Source organism: Salvelinus namaycush, chromosome 1 (assembly GCF_016432855.1).
Source record: "Salvelinus namaycush isolate Seneca chromosome 1, SaNama_1.0, whole genome shotgun sequence".
Classification (NCBI taxonomy): Eukaryota; Metazoa; Chordata; class Actinopteri; order Salmoniformes; family Salmonidae; genus Salvelinus; species Salvelinus namaycush.
Genome location: NC_052307.1, coordinates 25,069,502 through 25,089,126, shown reverse-complemented (window position 1 = coordinate 25,089,126; position 19,625 = coordinate 25,069,502). Strand labels below are relative to the sequence as shown.

Genomic DNA, 19,625 nt, shown 5'->3' with positions numbered 1-19,625 from the left:
AGACTCTTCTTACATCCATTTATTGCATGGTTGTTCATAGAAAATGACAATGGAAAAAGCTTCACTGAAAACTGTCTAAACAGGATGGTAAGTAATAGAGCTAAAAGAAAACAGCTTAATAAAAACCATTAACATTAAAGAAACAGATTACAAGTCATGTTTCTCACTCAATAATAATGGTAATTAAATTGAACTAGAACTATGTTTTGGATAAGCTAAAAAAAATTATAATACACATTTAGTCAAGAATGCATTTTGTACATAGCTGTCCACAAATAAAAGGCACATTCATTGCATTGTTCATAGAAAAAGAGTCAATTTGTCATGTTTTGAGGGAATTCTAAGGAACAATTTCATCCTCAATCAGAAGCATTTTTCATTAATAAATATGCAACAAAGGTGGTGATAACAAATAGTTAGGTGATGTACTTAAATCATATGCCATGACCTCACCTTAGGCAATAACTGATAGACATTAGGAACATTTACTGGAGAGTTTAAATCAATAATTAATCTGTTTGCACAAATAAAACTGAGGACAAACAATGGAATAAAGAACCACTTCGATAACGGTCAAATGAAGGAAAGCTATGGGAACAATGAACAGTAAGTGTCACTAGAGGGAGCAAGAGCGTTGCTTTTGGAAGGCAAGTACTCTAGCTTGACTTGTAAACCTACTGTACGTGAAGAAGAACAAGAGAAGGGTATAAGGACTCAGTCTAAGACTGTCAGATTCTTCTTTTCAGAAGTAGGGGACGATTAGGGAACAGACAAAAACATTTTGACACCTTTTATACAGCCACCATCAGAGGTCTGAAGATGAAAGAGTTTGACATATATCAATAGCTGGGAAGCTGGAGTGGCTAGTGTTAAATACTACTTTCAATATATATATTTTTTTACCCCAACAAATAAGCTTCCGGTCCACAATGCACAGGCTAGATCACTGTGCATAAACACTGAGGGAGGGAGAAATAGAGATTCAAATTAATGTAGCTTTCTGACCTACACTTCATCCTCTAGTCCGATAACATTTAAATACTAGTGTTCAATACAGTACTACCAATTTGTTACAATAAATTCCATATTGGTACGTACCTTGATTTGGAAAAGATTACAAAACTCAAAATGATCATAAACGAGTATGCAGCTTTGAGAAGAAAGTGTGATCCACGGATATCCTATACATCTATAGTTCTATGTGTAATTCTACGGTGTGACCCACAAATGAGTTCTTAGAACGGTTTCATTCCATCATTTAAAAAATATATACATATTGGCTTATGATAATAGCACTTGGCTGATGGCTTGGTGGCAGTTAAAATGCTTTGAGTTGCTATCAGTGTTTCTTTAGATGTGAGGAAAGGGTCAGATAAGAGATGTGAGAGAGGTGGGAAGATGAGTGCAAGAAACCAGTTGATGATTAGGATATGACCAAAGCTGTCCATTTGCGCATTGAGAAGGATCCTGAAGAGCAATCCATTCACTGATGTTTGAAAGGAGTCAAGGCCAGAGGTATAGAGCGAGCCCTTCCCCTCCTTGGTGTTCTCACCCCCTCTCAGTCATCAGCGACAATGGACAGAGCACGCAGCTCACTCAGCTTGGCTTCATTCTCCCTCTCACTCTGCTCATCAGTCAGCCCTGCCTGGTCCATCTGATCCGTCAACTCACTGAAAATATTGTGCATCTCCGTGAAGTACACCACCTGAAAGAGAGAAGGAAAGAGAATGGTGAATTTACTGAGGTGGAAAACTTTAAGACGATGAGGGTCTTACGGAAAGAGAGCAGTTAAAGTTCAAATCAGAACCCTGCCCAGTCCACCCCCACAATCTAGCCACAGTTTACTTACAACATGCAGAGGCTCATGGTCCTATAGCCCTTCACCTCCACTAATGAGAAGCCATTCAGAAGTAAAGGAGCGAGCCCGTAGAAATCAAACAACTAAAACAAAGCCCAAACCCCAGCTCTTCAGTGGGTAGTGACCCTGCCTTTTCTCTTCCAATCTGAACATGAGATAGAGAGTGTTCGCTGAAAGCTTTCTTGACACATCCCACCCCTGCTTCTTCCCCCAGTTCATGAGTCAGGATCCCAGGAGAGATGCTTTGATGATTAATAGACTTTAATCACATTACAAGACTCCAGAAGAGTGGGCAGAGAATGAAAGTACTGGGAAATACAACCCCTTGAAACCCACACACATTTCAATATTTATTCATGCAGCGATGCATACGCTACAGTGCACTTTAGGGGGCATTTCGGACTTATTTGTAAATGCACACGTGTGTTCTGCATAGAGGCTGGAATAAAAGAAGAGCTGCTGGCAGATCAAGGCATTGAAGAATAGAGAGACAGGCCATTTCAGATAGGAAAATGAAGATCTCTCTCTTGGGCAGGGAGAAGACGAAACCACATGCAACTATAAGAGATTTGTCACAGGATGCATGCTGGTAGAGAAATTATCATGTAGCCATTTTCAACTAATTACATTTGAACTGTGATTAACTATCCAAATGTCTATTCCACAGGACGTGTGCCAGCTTCAGTCCAGTTATATTAACAGAAGCTAGTTGGTATACCCAGTGACTAACCGGAAGAGGAACCCAGTTTGAAAAGCCTCTGTGTTTATACCGAACTCTGTCACCTAGACCACATGAGTGGGCCATGAGTATTGGGTTACCAGTGTATGTGGGGGCAAAGCGGATATTTTTCATTTAAAAAGTGGCTTGGTGAAAAAGCTATGGGATACATGTCAGTTATAATGTACACCAGATCACTGTGTCCGGTCTGGGGTGAACATCCTTTATGTCATCCGGTCTCTACAATTAGCCCAGTAATCATGTGCCATAAACTCCATGGACCACCTATGAAAAGGAGCCAATGGCCAAATTCATAATGGTTTATATTACCTCCTCTGACCTCAACTCTTTATTTCACTAACAATATTTCAAAAACATACAGTACGTGAGAGAAAAAATTTGGCATCCAATAAGATCCCATCTCTATCAATCTGGTCTATCAATTGCCTCAGAAGTGCAATATAACTAAATCATTATGACAGTAGCGTGTCAAAAGAACACATTTCTTTCTGCTAGTACAAGCAGTACAGAACACCCTAACCAAGAACAACCACAGGGAATCCACACTCAGACAATGTCTCAATTATCCAGCATCCGTACAGGTGGACAGGCACATCCGATCACAGCAGAGCATTGCGTCCCATTCATAGCCGTTTCATGAAACTCCTGCTAGTGGTGCTAGAGCCTCAGAACAAAGGGAGGCATTGTGAGGGCGCCCTGGGAGCCATGGAGCAGGTCCGGGGGAGAGAAAAGAGGGGGAGTGGGAGTCCAGACCGTGCATGGGCTGCTGTGCTGACTGACCACCCAGGAGCGGCTGTGTTGGAGGAGTGGGTGTTTAGACCAGCCCAGCACTGGAGTCTGTCGCTCTGGCCCAACTGCACCCCCCCACCCCCGCCTCCATTCACAGTGTTCTGGAGTTAGAGATGAGCTTTTGAATTTGAGTCATCAGCGCTTATCCTTCAGAGGGCCCTCATTACTGTTTCAAGTCATTCTTTGCAGATGACTGAGTACAGACCTGCACCAATGTCCATAGAGGACAGAGCACTGAAAAATGGACACTAACAGTGGGAAGGCCCAAAATCTTCACCCAATAATTTTATATCCACAACCTATCTCTATTAAATCCTTATCTTATAGGGCATTGGGTCCATGTTTCTATAATCATCATTCTAGGGAGAGATAATGGCTCAGTGATGTCCAGTGTTACATTACAGAGCTACTATGGAGGAGATAATCCTGATCAGTTAACAAGATTACCAGAGACCTAATGGCAGCTGCCAAGTTTATTCAGACTGCCTCCAGTGACACCATCTCCTGAGCTGTGAAGATCAGGCTACGTTACTGTTACACAAGTCTGTCTTTACTCAGACAACCCAGGAGGGCTCCATTCAATTCCAGTCTTCCAGTAACAGTCATCACATACAAGCCTACGCCCTTGTTGTAATCTAACAGAAACACAGAGAAAGTAAAGAACTCTGTCACGGAAGACAGAACTATGGATAGATCAAAGGGCGCAAATATCAACTTCCTTTGAACCCCCTCTGGGCTTGCCTGGTAGTATCAATGACAAAATGTTGTTTGAGTCTGATAGGCAGCTGTCGGTCTGTCAGTGTGTTTGGGGGTGGGGTGCCAGCCTGGCCTAGTGACGTGGCCACTACTCAATCTGATTAGGCGTGTGCCAGTCTCTATCCCAAAAAGGAAATGACATGGCTGGGGTGGGGTGCGGGGGGTAGGCGTGGGCGACAGTTGCGGGTGCCCAGCTCAGCTGCTGGGCTGGTTAAAGCGAGACGGGCTCGCGGGTTAGAGGGGCTGGAGCCAGACAGATAGACGGACAGACCTGGGCCTCCTGGGCTAATCAGGGAGGCGTGGGGGGTTAATCACATTAAGACTAGGTGGAGGGAGACAGGGAGGATTACACTCTCTCTCTCTCTCCACTCCACTACCACTCTCTCTGTTGTTGGTCAACAGACAGCTGGGGGCAACACAACACTACAGATCAACAATATACTAAAATGACGAATAAAACCCATTGGAAACTTTTTGGCCTGGGATTGGAGAGATGTGAACATGTTTTGTGTATCAACTGAATGCTCATACATACCTAGGCCTAATAATTAATAACTGTGCATGTATGTATGCATTACAAAGATGGCTCACGGGAGTTAAACTGGGTATGTGTGCACCCAGCCACACTAGCTCACCTGTGCCCGGATGAGTGCCTCAAAGCTGGGCTGAAAGTAGTCGATGCGGCTGTGGTAGAACTTGGGCATCTCGTCCAGCAGCTGCTTGTTCTTGGCTTCAAAGTCCTCCCTGACTGGTCTCAGCTCCTCCCTGGTCTGGCCAGGGGCAAACAGAAGACAGGTCAACACTTCAACAAAACACACCTCATCATCACTATGGAGTCTCAACAATCACATTCCAGCTACGTTCTCAGGAATGTCATCTGTCAATAACCATGAAAAACAATAGGAGAATGAAAATGTGTTCTGACGCAGAACAATAGAGAAAAAAAGAAAAAGACTAATCACGACCACAAGTGAAGAGGAGTGGGTTATGTGGGAAGACTTGGCTGTGTGCAGACCACACCATCGCTGATCAGGATGTGTGATGTGTTAGTACGTAGTCTATTGGTGGGCATAAGGAAATGATATCTCAACGAATATGTATGATTTAGAGTGCATGATGTGTGTGTATGTTCGTGGGGGGGGGGGGGGGGGGGGGGGGGGGATGTAACAGCATCACCTGTGAGCACTCATGTTTATCTTGAGAATCTACTCTGTGTGTCCGTCCTTAGTGAGTCTGTTAAAATGGTGTGGTAGTGTTTTGTCAAGATCATTTCTCTAAGAGCTGTGGGATTCAAAGACCAAGGAGATAGGGGGCCTGTTTAGGCTTTGTGTCCCTGACAATGCTTTTCTCAATGTGTGTGGGTGGGCAGCCATGTGAGGGTGTGAGCCCAGGCAGCGCTGCATTGATATCTGTGAATGTGTGTGTGCTACTGAAGAGGTCTCTGTGAGTGTGTCTACAATACTCAATTACGTGCCTGTATATGTGCAGCAGTGTCTTTTCTAAAGGCTATACTTGAGAGCCTGGTAGCTTGTGTGGGTGAACAGAGAGCACATTTACAGTATGCATTGCGCTCAACTATTTTTGTTCACAGCCAGTCAACATTTGTACCTTGTTCACTTCTTGATTGTATTGAACACACTAACATCATACTAGGATTTCTATTGCCCAACAGAGAGATGGAGTGGCAACACGTGCCAGCAGAAGCTGTTAGCACTGTTCCGTTACATTGAAAGAGCAGCGAACCTGGTGCAGTTTGACCATGGTGGGGCCCGGCCCGTCTTCTCCCTCTCCTCATACTTCTCTACTTTGGACTGTAACCTCTTGTAGTCCTGTAGAGCCTGCTCCCTTCGTTTCACAGCCATGTTGAGGCTGGGGAACACACTGCTGTACCTGAGACGCACAGACAGAGACACAGTGAATCAGACCTGACACACAGAGACAGAGCGACAGATACCAAAGAGCCAAAGTGACTGCTTTGTACCTGAGATGTGGACATAACGAGACATGACATTGCTCTGTGTACATGGACATACAGACAAGAGCCTGTCAGAGGAACAGCTGCCTATTGACAATCTGAATGAAACTTCCTACATATTGCAATGTGTCCGCAATTCAGACCAATAAATCTAAACAAATCATGCGAAAATGAACCTACGGTGTTGTCTTAAAATGATAAACATGTGCATTGAAAAAAGTATTGCACTTTAAAATCGAAAGTAAACTAAACAAGAATAAGCTTTCTCTAAACCACTGACAACTTGTTGAAGTGCTCATGTGAGATCTCGTGGATCAATAGCATGCAGCACAGAAAAGTGTTCTCAAGTAGGAGACATCTTAGTGTAGACTGGAGTCACTTTCAAACAACCAAGGAGGCCAATCTTCGGTCAAACCAACACCAATTTTTATTTAACTACTATAGTGCAAATGGCATGAAACAATTCATTTGGTTTCAATGATTTTATTCCAAATGAAAATACAATCTTTCCGAGAGAATCCTTGTCTCAGGTACTAAAAATAGGAAACACATTTGTAACTTAGCAACAGGAGTCCGTGCCTCATCCTGGGACTTACTTTGCTCCAACACACTGGTTCTGTACGTTCTGCTTTTATGGGAAATACAGTACAGAAATGCAGCTACACCACTTAATTTGCAAAAGATTTACATTTTCCAAACTAGAAAACTAAAACGGTTGCAAACCTGTTTAGTCAGAAAATCTTACCATTATAGACTAACCATCAAGTCAATGGTGGAGATGTCTAACTAGACACCTGGATTTTCACACATTTGAGAGCACTTTAATATACTTTGTATGATTCTATATAGGCACAGTAAGTCAGGTGTCACATCCACCATGCATGTTTATTTACCCAGGTCCAAGTTTCATAACCTGATGACAATGCTTTGTTTTTCTATGATTCATCTGGGAGGATTCCATACAGGCTGCAGCTAGCTATAGCCTAGTTCCTTGAACGTCTGCTACTCTCACTAGTGTAAAGTGTGCCAGTGATTCATTTTTTCCTCAAACAATGAGCCAATTCTCCTGGTCCTCTTCTTAATATACCACAGGTGAGGGGAATCCACAATGGACCTGACATGAGGTTGCGAAATCCAGTCTGCCTCAACAAAGAGTAGAATAAGCCCTGTGAGGGGGTGGCCAGCTGGGGTGGGGGGAGTTGGGCAGCGTGACGTGACCTGGGCTCAGCCTAAGACAAGCTGTGGATTGTTTCCCACAGGAAGTTGAGAAGGGAGCGGCCCTGTATCGTTCTGGCGACGTCACAGAGCCCAGCCCCACGACCCACGCTCTCCCTCTATTTATAAAACAACACTTTGGCCCAGTTTACGGCAGGCAGCCAGGCTGGGTGGATGCCTTCCTCTAGTAATTTACGATCTGTCTCTTGCTCCAGTGTAGTGTACACATACTTCAAGTGCCAGGGGATTACACAACCGCCCCCCTAAGCACGAATGCACTCCGACACGATTCCATTGGCCCATGACAACAATACACACCACACTGACTCATTAAAGACATAAAGGCTGACCGCATTCTCCTCCTCCAGAGCACCTCACTTCACACCACCTCTGCACGGCATCATGAGGTGCCATGTGATCAGATGCTCGCACTTCAGACTACATCACAATAGAGTAGTAATGATAACATCTGGGTCACTCACACATGTTCACATTGTAGATAGGAGGTATCCTGACAGTCAGCGGGACCACCACTTCCTTTCTCTTAATGATGTGGACTGAGAGAACACCTGTGTGAGCCGATATTAGGAGGTCACTGTTCTAATGCTGTCATACTTAGAGGATGCTAATGTGTCTGTTGTGCTCAGACTATCTAAAGAGGAGCTCTGTGGGAGCCTGGCTGACTCAGCTGTAACTGTGACATGTAGAGGAGTGACAGTGGCTGTGTTTGAAGGTCACTGTACACACTGCGTAATGATAGTTTGGGATCGCTGGCTGGGCTGGACATTTCCCTAGATGTCTCTGGTCTGACTTCCACATACTGACCAGTTAGCTCCAGACCAGCCTATATTTAATCCGGCCTCGTCTAGGCCTAAGCTCTGCTGGATGAAGGGCGCACCACCACTGTCTGTGTGACAGGTCAGTCAGGGTGTGGTGGCTGGCTGGATGGAAAAAGCAGCTGGACGAGAGCTTGTTTATGACAAGTTGATCCACAGCCGGACCGACACAACCAGACAGCCAGCCAGACAAGCCTGAGTCTGGACCAACCAGCCCGAGTCTGGACCAACCAGCCCTGCCGGAGCAGAGACAGTAGTCTGGCAGGTTGACTGACCGGTCCACTGAACACTGTCACATGACAAAAGGCCTCTCTAAGAACATGTTCACCTTCCATGTCTCATTGTCTATGAAATGAGGAAGTAACACAGTGAAAGCCAAGTTTACGCAATCACATAAGGCATTATTTATGCGTAATGAAAATACAAAGTCACTGTAGGCTAAGTGTTGTGTGAAGGCTAGAGTGCCAGCAGAACCTCTGTTTTGATAGGGACGGTTTGCTCTGCCGCAACATGCCTGATGCTTTGTCTCTGTTGATCGAAAGTGAGAGGACGACTCACGCAAGCTAGATACCTGATACACCAGATATTTAAAAAAAATATATGTTTTTATTGTCACATTCACCAGATAGGTGCAGTGAAATGTGTTGTTTTACAGGGTCAGCTATCAGGCAAGAGCAGAATTTTTTTTCTAGAATAACTTAAATAAAAAAAACATTTCTGTGATTGTGAACTAAAATGTAGGCTAGTTTATAGGCTACATAATTTTGAGACACCCTCGTAAAACACATCTAATTGCTTCAATCTGACAGTGACAGAAAACAAAACAGCACCTTGAGTAACTCCCAAAGTAGACTAAATGAATGTTGATAAAACGTTTACTGGAGACAGGAGAACAAGTGGAGACATAGGACGAGGTGGATAATTGTATAATAAGGCAGGTTTATTCAAGTGTAAAAATATTAGGCAAAGCGTGCAGCACGGCTCCTTCTGTCTGATTCGTATGGAATCGTCAGGAAAAGAGGCAGTTTAAACAGTTGTACAGTTTTATATAGGCAACAAGCAAAGTAGGTTGATCTGGTAGTCTGGCCTTCCGATTGGTCGATCTGGGTCTTGGGTAGTCCTGATCAGGCCTGATGTCGACATTCCATTGGCTCTTCCCACAGTCCTTTGTCTTGTGCTCCAACCTTGAGTTGTGTGTGTCTGTGATTGTCATGGGGGAGGGGAGTTGTGTGTGTCGGTGGTTGTCGTCTAATGAGATCAGCATATGTCCAAGCGAAAGAGGGGGTGTGTGCATGTTGTGTCAACTATAGCTAATGTTGAGAAGTTGTTAAAACAAGTTACCAATATCTAATACAATTTCTTACATGAACCATAGTGTCAGGGGCAGTCACTTTCTTCCCCCAACCCCAGGTCTTACAACAGGGCTGCCTTCTGTCTCACCTAAAAGAGCAACAAAGCAGAAAGGATTAGGATAGGAGGCCTCATACCCACTCACTCCCCCTTAGGTATGAGCATGAGTAATCGAGTCCTCAAACGCACATCAAAGCTCGATCTTTAACCAGAGACCACTTTTTTTTTTAAATACTGTAAAACTATTTGGTGGAATGTGCTTTGTGGCTGCCAGAATGGGCAAGTGAAATTTTGTCTTGAAGACAACGGTAATTTGCTTTGACTCTAATGTTCCATTTGTACATGCGCCTTTCCGAGGAACAACAAAAAATAAAACAAGTAAAGCATCACACTGTTCTCATTAAATTCCCTTTCACCTCCATATCTCATTCACTCAATGGCATTCTGACTCCTCCCGCCACACACGTGCGTGCTGAGTGCGCACACAAGCTCCTTTGGCTTACAGAAATACATGTCTATAAAACAAATCTGATGGAATTCACAAGATATATTCCTTGTCAAGTGTTATCACAAATTCAAAATGGACTGTTTGATTGAAGTAGGAAAATATGTGTTCCAACGAGCTGCAGTTTTGGAATAATTGCGTCCTGTCTATTTCTCGCTTATGCTACTTTGCGACCTGCTAGTGCCATTTAGAATTGGTTAGCCTAGGGCTCTAGGCTATAACCCCCCTAAACATTGACAAGTTCCACACTGAAAATATGCAAAAATAGTTTGATAAAGACAAAGAGCCTACTTTCATCAGAATCATTGAGCATAGGCCTACTCACCAAACTGATGTCGTGGCTGTAATTCATCACCATACAATGTTCAATGTGGAATTGTTCATCCACTTAAATTCCAAAGAACAGGCAGAATAAACTAAATCGAACATCTGTATGTCGAAAATATATATTTCAACTTGCCAAATTGACCCAGGTTTCAAATGATCACTCTTTGAGAATAACTGTTCCAGGCACGAGACGTGAATTACTTCACAATGGCAACTTTTTACATTAGATTAAAAAATAAATAATAATTATTACATTATATTCAATTTCTTTACAATGAAATAGGCGTGTCTTGACTATGATAAGGACTCGAGAAATAAGAACATCTTGTCTGCTAAATAAATAAAAAACAAGGCATTTTGTTTATTTTTAAACAAGGCTTCTAGAAGCAAGCACCACTGCTGAGGTTACTGCCTTTTTGAAGATTATGTTCCACAATGTAATACACTGCTCAAAAAAATAAAGGGAACACTTAAACAACACAATGTAACTCCAAGTCAATCACACTTCTGTGAAATCAAACTGTCCACTTAGGAAGCAACACTGATTGACAATAAATTTCACATGCTGTTGTGCAAATGGAATAGACAAAAGGTGGAAATTATAGGCAATTAGCAAGACACCCCCAATAAAGGAGTGGTTCTGCAGGTGGTGACCACAGACCACTTCTCAGTTCCTATGCTTCCTGGCTGATGTTTTGGTCACTTTTGAATGCTGGCGGTGCTTTCACTCTAGTGGTAGCATGAGACGGAGTCTACAACCCACACAAGTGGCTCAGGTAGTGCAGCTCATCCAGGATGGCACATCAATGCGAGCTGTGGCAAGAAGGTTTGCTGTGTCTGTCAGCATAGTGTCCAGAGCATGGAGGCGCTACCAGGAGACAGGCCAGTACATCAGGAGACGTGGAGGAGGCCGTAGGAGGGCAACAACCTAGCAGCAGGACCGCTACCTCCGCCTTTGTGCAAGGAGGAGCCCCGCCAGAGCCCTGCAAAATGACCTCCAGCAGGCCACAAATGCTAATTGCTTGCTAATTGCCTATAATTTCCACGTTTTGTCTATTCCATTTGCACAACAGCATGTGAAATTTATTGTCAATCAGTGTTGCTTCCTAAGTGGACAGTTTGATTTCACAGAAGTGTGATTGACTTGGAGTTACATTGTGTTGTTTAAGTGTTCCCTTTATTTTTTTGAGCAGTGTATAACCAGTTGATATTACGATTTCAATAAATTAATTAACATTTTATTGACAGAATATATATATGGGGCAATTTAGCAATTAGGATTTGTAATGGTTATGATAAATTAGGCATTGTTGCGATCTGTTGGCATATAGATAAACGTGCAATTTTTCTTTTCCATTGCGGCCCTGAGTTCTAAAAATAGATTTGCTTTTCCATTCGAGTACTCGAAAAAAAAATCCTGCAGGTACTTGAACAGTCAAAGAATGTCAAATGCCCATCCCTACATATAAATACCCTGATGTCATTCACTGTCCCCCCTGAGTCGATGGAATTCACGGCTGGGAGAGAGGGACAGAGAGGGACAGAGAGAGAGAGAGAGAGAGAGAGAGGGACAGAGAGAGAGAGGGAGGGAGATTACAGAGAGCTGGTAGTCCCATCCACCAAACTACCAGGTGTGAAATAGGGAAGAGACTCAGGGGGTATGCTAATTTGGTATATAGCAGACCTAACCCACTCTATTAAATTAGTCAAAACAGGAACATTTTACATTTGGCTAGAAATGAATAAGGACATTATCTCAACTAGAGGTCGACCGATTATGATTTTTCAACGCCGATACCTATACCGATTATTGGAGGACCAAAAAAAGCCGATACCGATTAATGATATTACTAGTTTATCTAGCGTGTCCTGCGTTGCATATAATCGATGCGGTGCCTGTTAATTTCTCATCGAATCACAGCCTACTTCGCCAAACGGGTGATGATTTAGCACTGTCGTTCCACCAAACTTAACCATAAACATCAATGCCTTTCTTTAAAATCAATACACAAGTATATATTTTTAAACCTGCATATTTAGTTAATATTGCCTGCTAACATGAATTTCTTATAATTAGGGAAATTGTGTCACTTCTCTTGCGTTCCGTGTAAGCAGTCAGGGTATATGCAGCAGTTTGGGCAGCCTGGCTCGTTGCGAACTGTGTGTAGTCCATTTATTCCTAACAAAGACCGTAATTACCAGAATTGTACATAATTATGACATAACATTGAAGGTTGTACAATGTAACAGCAATATTTAAATAAAGGTGTAAAAAAATATATAATAATAATAATAATAATTCGGCCAAATCGGTGTCCAAAAATACAGATTTACGATTATTATGAAAACTTTAAATCGGCCCTAATTAATCGGCCATTCCGATTATTCGGTCGACCTCTAATCTCAAAAGAGAAAAATGTCCTCATGTGTGCTAGCTATATCCCCCAGTAGAATCCCCATACTTTAATGATGACAGCTTCTCCATCCTAGAGGGGGAGATCAACAATTTCCAGGCCCAGGGACATGTACTAGTCTGTGGCGACCTAAATGCCAGAACTGGACAAGAACCTGACACCCTCTGTCACGACTTCCGTCGAAGGTGGCTCCTCTCCCTGTTCAGGCGGTGCTCGGCGGTCGTCGTCGCCAGCCTACTAGCTGCCACCGATCCCTTTTCTTTTTAGTTTGGTTTTGTCTGTCTTGTGTTCACCTGTGTCGAGTTTAGGCTAATCAGTGGGGTATTTAATCTCGCCCTACCCGCTAGGTTTTTTGGATTGTTTGTGTTACTGTCGTTTGCTTGGGTTGCGTTTTTCCCTGTTAAGCAGGTTTATTTCACGGGACTGTTTTTCCCGCACGTTAGTTTTGTAGAGGAGTGTGTTACTCCGTTTTCGACAAGACTGCGTTCCTGTTTTCTAGTGGCTGCTTTTGTGGTCCTGTACCTGTTTTGTTGGTGGACCAGTAAATAAAACGCCCTTCTTGAAATTCTTGCTCTCCTGCGCCTGACTCCACACCCACCTCTCCTAGGGAGATATTGACACCCTCAGCACACAGGGGGACAAACACCTACCTGGGATGTGATAGCATTCCCTCCGCCATATGCCCCACTAGACACAACTACGACAACATAACTAACAAAAACGGGTCACAACTCCTGCAGCTCTGTCGGGCGCTGGGTATGTACATAGTCAATGGTAGGCTTTGCGGGGACTCCTATGGTAGGTACACCTATAGCTAATCTCTTGGCAGTAGTACTGTAGACTACTTTATTACTGACCTCAACCCAGTCTCTTAGAGCATTCACAGTCAGCCCACTGACACCCCTATCAGATCACAGCAAAATCACACTCTACTTGAACGGAGCTTTGCTCAATCATGAGGCATCAAAGCCAAAGGAACTGAATAATATAAAAAAAATACTATAGATGGAAGGAAAGTAGTGTGGAAATCTACCAAAAAACAATTAGGTAACAAATTCAATCTATTCTAGACAATTTCCTGGACAAAACATTTCACTGTAATAGTGAAGGTGTAAACTTGGCAGTAGAAAACCTAAACAGTACATTTGACCTCTCAGCTTCCCTATCAAATCTAAACATTTCAAGCAGACAACCTAAGAACATTAACAACAATGACAAATGGTTTGATGAAGAATGCAAAAACCTCAGAAAGAAATTGAGAAACCTAACCAACGAAAAACATAAGAGACCCAGAAGACCTGAGCCTACGCCTTCACTATGGTGAATCACAAAAACAATACAGAAATACACTACGGAAAAAGAAGGAACAGCACGTCAGAAATCAGCTCAATGTAATTGAAGAATCCATATAATCTAACCACTTCTGGGAAAATTGGAAAACTCTAAACAAACAACACGAAGAGTTATCTATCCAAAACGGAGATGTATGGATAAACCACTTCTATAACAAAGAACAAACAGCAAAAACATATACAAATCTTAGAATCAACTATTAAAGACTACCAGAACCGACTGGATTATCCAATTACATTGAATGTAATTAAACTACAGGACAAAACACAAACCCTCCAACCTCAAAAGGAATGTGGTGTTGATGGTATCCTAAATGAAATGATAAAATATACAGACCACAACTTCCAATTGGCTATACTTAAACTCTTTAACATCGTCCTCAGGTCTGGCATATTCCCCAATATTTGGAACCAAGGACTGATCACCCCAATCCACAAAAGTGACCCCAATAACTACCATGGGATATGTATCAACAGCACCCTTGGGAAAATCCTCTGCATCATAATTAACAGTAGACTCGTACATTTCCTCAGCAAAAACAATGTACTGAGCAAATGTCAAAATTGGCTTTTTACCAAATTACTGTACGACAGACCACGTATTCACCATGCACACCCTAATTGACAAACAAACCAAAACATAGGCAAAGTCTTCTCATGCTTTGTTGATTTCAAAAAAGCTTTCGACTCAATTTGGCATGAGGGCCTGATATACAAAAAATATACAACATTATAAAATCCATGTACACAAACAACAAGTGTGCGGTTACAATTGGCAAAAAACACACACATTTCTTTCCACAGGGCCGGGGGTGAGACAGGGATCCAGCTTAAGCCCCACTCTCTTCAACATATATATCAACGAATTGGCGAGGGCACTAGAACAGTCTGCAGCACCCGGCCTCACCCTACTAGAATCTGAAGTCAAATGACTACTGTTTGCTGATGATCTGGTGCTTCTCTCCCCAACCAAGGAGGGCCTACAGCAGCACCTAGATATTCTGCACAGATTCTGTCAGACCTGGGCCCTGACAGTAAATCTCAGTTAGACAAAAATAATGGTGTTCCAAAAAATGTCCAGTTGCCAGGAACACGAATACAAATTCCATCTAGACACCATTGCCCTAGAGCGCACAAAAAACTATACATACCTCGGCCTAAACATCAGCGCCACAGGTAACTTCCACAAAGCTGTGAACAATCTGATAGACAAGGCAAGAAGGGCCTTCTACACCATCGAAAGGAACATAAAATTCGACATACAAATTAGGATCTGGCCAAAAATACTTGAATCAGTTATAGTCCTTTATGGTTGTGAGGTCTGGGGTCCGCTCACCAACCAAGAATTGACAAAATGGGACAAACACCAAATAGAGACTCTGTATGCAGAATTCTGCTAAATATCCTCCGTGTACAACGTAAAACACCAAATAATGCATGCAGAGCAGAATTAGGCCAATATCAGCTAATGATCAAAATTCTGAAAAGAGACGTTAAATTCTACAACCACCTAAAAGGAAGCGATTCCCAAACCTTCCATTACAAAGCCATCACCTACAGAGAAATTAACCTGGTGAAGAGCCCCCTAAGCAAGCTGGTCCTGGGACTATGTTCACAAACAGACCCCACAGAGAGCCAGGACAGCAACACAATTCGACCCAACCAAATCATGAGACAACAAAAAGATACTTGACACATTGGAAAGAATTAACAACAAAAAAACTGAGCAAACTAGAATTCTATTTGGCCCTAAACAGAGAGTACACCGTGGCAGAATACCTGACCAACGTGACTGACCCAAAATGAAGGAAATATTTGACTATGTACAGACTCACTGAGCATAGCCTTGCTATTGAGAAAGGCCGCCGAAGGCAGTCCTGGCTCTCAAGAAAAGACAGGCTACAGTATGTGCACACTTCCCACAAAATGAGGTGGAAACTGAGCTACACTTCCTAACCTCGTGCCAAATGTATGACCATATTAGAGAGACATATTTCCCTCAGATTACACAGACCCACAAAGAATTAGAAAACAATCAGTTTGTGACCTGTTGCCACAAGAAAAGGGCAACCAGTGAAGAACAAATACCATTTTAAATACAACCTATATTTAATGTTTATTTATTTTCCCTTTTGTACTTTAACTATTTGCACATCATTACAACACTGTATATAGACATATGACATTTGAAATATCTTTATTATTTTGGAACTTTTGTAAGTGTAATGTTTACTGTTAATCTTTTATTGTGTATTATCTAGTTCACTTGCTTTGGCAATGTTAACATATGTTTCCTATGCCAATAAAGCCCTTAAATTGAATGGAGAGAGGGAGTGACTGAGAAAGGGAGAGACAGAGAAAGGGAGAGCATATTTTCATGCTCATCATTTCGTGGATATGTTGGTGGGTGCTTATATTTGTCCTAATACAGTGAGTGTTAATTACCCAACTAAGTGTAGCCTAAATTTGAATACACATACTCTGGCACGTACACAGCCCATTGAAGTGACAAATAAAAAAAACTCCATTAACACTGTCCAGGCTCAAGCCATTCTCTGCTCTATTTAAGATTCCACACATTTTCTTACAGATCGACACAAAAACATCAAGACTATTGAGACTTCAGAAACAATGATTAACATTCTGTTACTGGTGGACTAATGGCATTTTATTTCTAATGGAAGCTTAATGTATGGTGGCTTAATAGAGCAGTCCTCTACTTTGATGGCTAATTACAATATGCGGAGCTTCAACGCCATAAACATGCAACAGGGCTGATGGCTTGTTTTCCTCGTCCTAAAATAGTGGTCACCAACCTTTTGAGTCAAGATCACTTTCCGAGTTAAAATGCAAGCCGAGATCTACCGCTCAGGTTTTTTTTTTTAAACACATCTTCAAAAATGTAAGCATGTAACAGTTCTGTAGCAATGAGGTTTGTGCAGTAGGCTATAGGCCCAAATATTATCACTGCATATTGGCTATGCTTGAATTGCCCTGCCAATGTTGTTCTTCCCAGACCATTTTGAAATTATATCAATATTTTTTAATTAGGTATATGATCACACAGATAATGGATAATTTGTTGTATTACTTGTGAAGCACAGCTGAGTGAGCTTAATAATTTGCTTTTTTTTACTGATGGGCCTGCATCTGATGGTCAGTCGGAGAGGGAGGGATGGAGGGAGCAGCGTTGAGGCTGCCTCTCACCCATCCCTCCGCCCTCCGCTGAGAAAAGGTGACATAGTCTTCCAGCTGATGGCGAAACTCAAGTCGCACTGCCTCATGCACCAATTCATGTTGTTACTCCTATGACCAGAGAAAGTGAAATATTCCTTGATATTAAAAAAGACACACAGGCTGCAAATAATAACAATGCAGGCTTATCGGAACACTTTTGCTATACTCATTAATTGCAGCTGCAGTGCTGGTTGTAGCGTGTGGAAGTAGGGATAACTGTAACGATTGTCGTCGGAATGAGAAGGATCGGACCAAGGTGCAGCGTGGTACGTGTTCATGATATTTATTTTAACTCAGAACACTAAGACAAAATAACAAAAATAGACCAACACGAAACAGTTCTGTCTGGTGCAGACACAAAGACAGAAAACAACTACCCACAAAACCCATGTGGGCAAGAGCTACCTAAGTATGGTTCTCAATCAGAGACAACGATAGACAGCTGCCTCTGATTGAGAACCACACCCGGCCAAACAACAAAGAAATACAAAACATAGAACACAGAACATAGAATGCCCACCCCAACTCACGCCCTGACCAAACCAAAATAGAGACATAAAAAGGATCTCTGAGGTCAGGGCGTGACAATAACGTGCATTTTATGGCTAATAAAGAAAGGTGTTGAACAAAAATGTTGACAGTGCTGAATAACAATTTAAACATGAACTTACACAAAAACAGCAGCTCTTTGCTGTATTCGTTCAGTCTCTCTCTAGTCATGGTTTTAAGTTTTGAAATCACAGTATCAACTTTGCTGTGCGTTCTAGGCTTTTTCCCCAGTCTATGGCTCGAAGAAACTGTGCAGACACAGTGATCTGAGCTATCTGATTGGTCAGCGGTGGGCCTATAGGTGCACTTGATTTGCTCTCTGGGCCTGCCGGGTAGGCGGAGTTCTACCTTCAGTTAAAAATGGGAACATTTTGCCTTCCCAGCGCTAGGGCTGCTGAATCAAGAGCACCTACCACCAACAGTGCAAAACTAATTTTAAAAAATAGGAACGCAAGGCTGTCACGAAATTGGGGAGAAAAAGGGGTAAAAAAAAGAAATTTCAAAATAAAAGTTTGGTGATAAACTAGGAATGCCTAAGAGATCAACCAGGCCGTTCCCACAATGTGTTTGTCCAATGCAGTGTATGTTTGTGTACTGTCCTGAGACAGTCCTGCTCCCCAGCCAATCCCCTGCCCCTGGCCCAGGAAGCTGGGCCCTCTGCCATATTCAGAGCCTGCCCACACGTCCGCCTGCCGCCCACCAGGAAGAGGAAATTAGAACCATTCCATCCTGTCACAGCTCTGCTACCAGAACACACGAGGAGACAAATAGTGCATGCACACAATCACTAACTAGTGCATTCATATGTTCCATCAAAGTTCATTTTGCCAGGGGTTTGACATGACAAGATCAGGAATTTCAGACAGATATTTTGTTATAAACAAAAAAGTTAAAACACACACAAATTCACCAGACAGCAAACACATTGAATCTCTCTCTCTCAAACACACCCCACTCCAAAAAGCAGCCTCTGGGGGAGGGGTCAGCAGGAGGAAGCAGGACCTTAACAAGCACTACGGAAGACGGATGGGATCCCTGCTCCCAAGCCTGGCCACTCCCTCTACCGCCTCTGCACTCTCTGTGTGTGTGTGTGTGTGTGTGTGTGTGTGTGTGTGTGTGTGTGTGTGTGTGTGTGTGTGTGTGTGTGTGTGTGTGTGTGTGTGTGTGTGTGTCAGGGCCAGGCTTCAGGAATGGAATAGCACTCACTGCGTGCTCGGATGGACGGGGGCGAGTATAGGGAATTAAACTTTAAACTTTCTTCCAGACACACTACCACAGCAGCCCCATTCCCTGTCCAGTTCAGTTTTACTATCTGCTATGCTTTATTACAGCGCCTTCTGGAGCTAATGCTACGTTCCAACTCCCCTTGTGTGTGCGCTCCTTCCCACTCTACAGACACAGCAGCTGTGGCTTGTGATGTATTAAAAACATGCGGACAATGGGAGAGGTGCAGGTCTAGATAGACACATACTTTTTAAGAGGATCGATCACCGTCTTCGAGATCTGGTTCACCTGTGGACGAACAGACACGGGTCAATGTTAGAGATAAAAAAAATATATACAGTACTTCTCTTAATATGAATGTCTTTATGAATAAAAATTTGTTGTCAAAGTGGATTACATCAAGTTGAACATAATAGCTCCTCCAAGTCCCATGCCTCCACACAAACAATCAACAATTGTGTATTTTCAAACAGAGCACTCAAAACAGAGGGGAGGGAGG

At 42.8% G+C, this 19,625-nt stretch overlaps 1 pseudogene; it reads right to left on the bottom strand.

The window, feature by feature from the left end:
• LOC120051158 overlaps window positions 1–19,625 on the bottom strand; it is a 38,675-nt pseudogene continuing 19,050 nt past the window's right edge.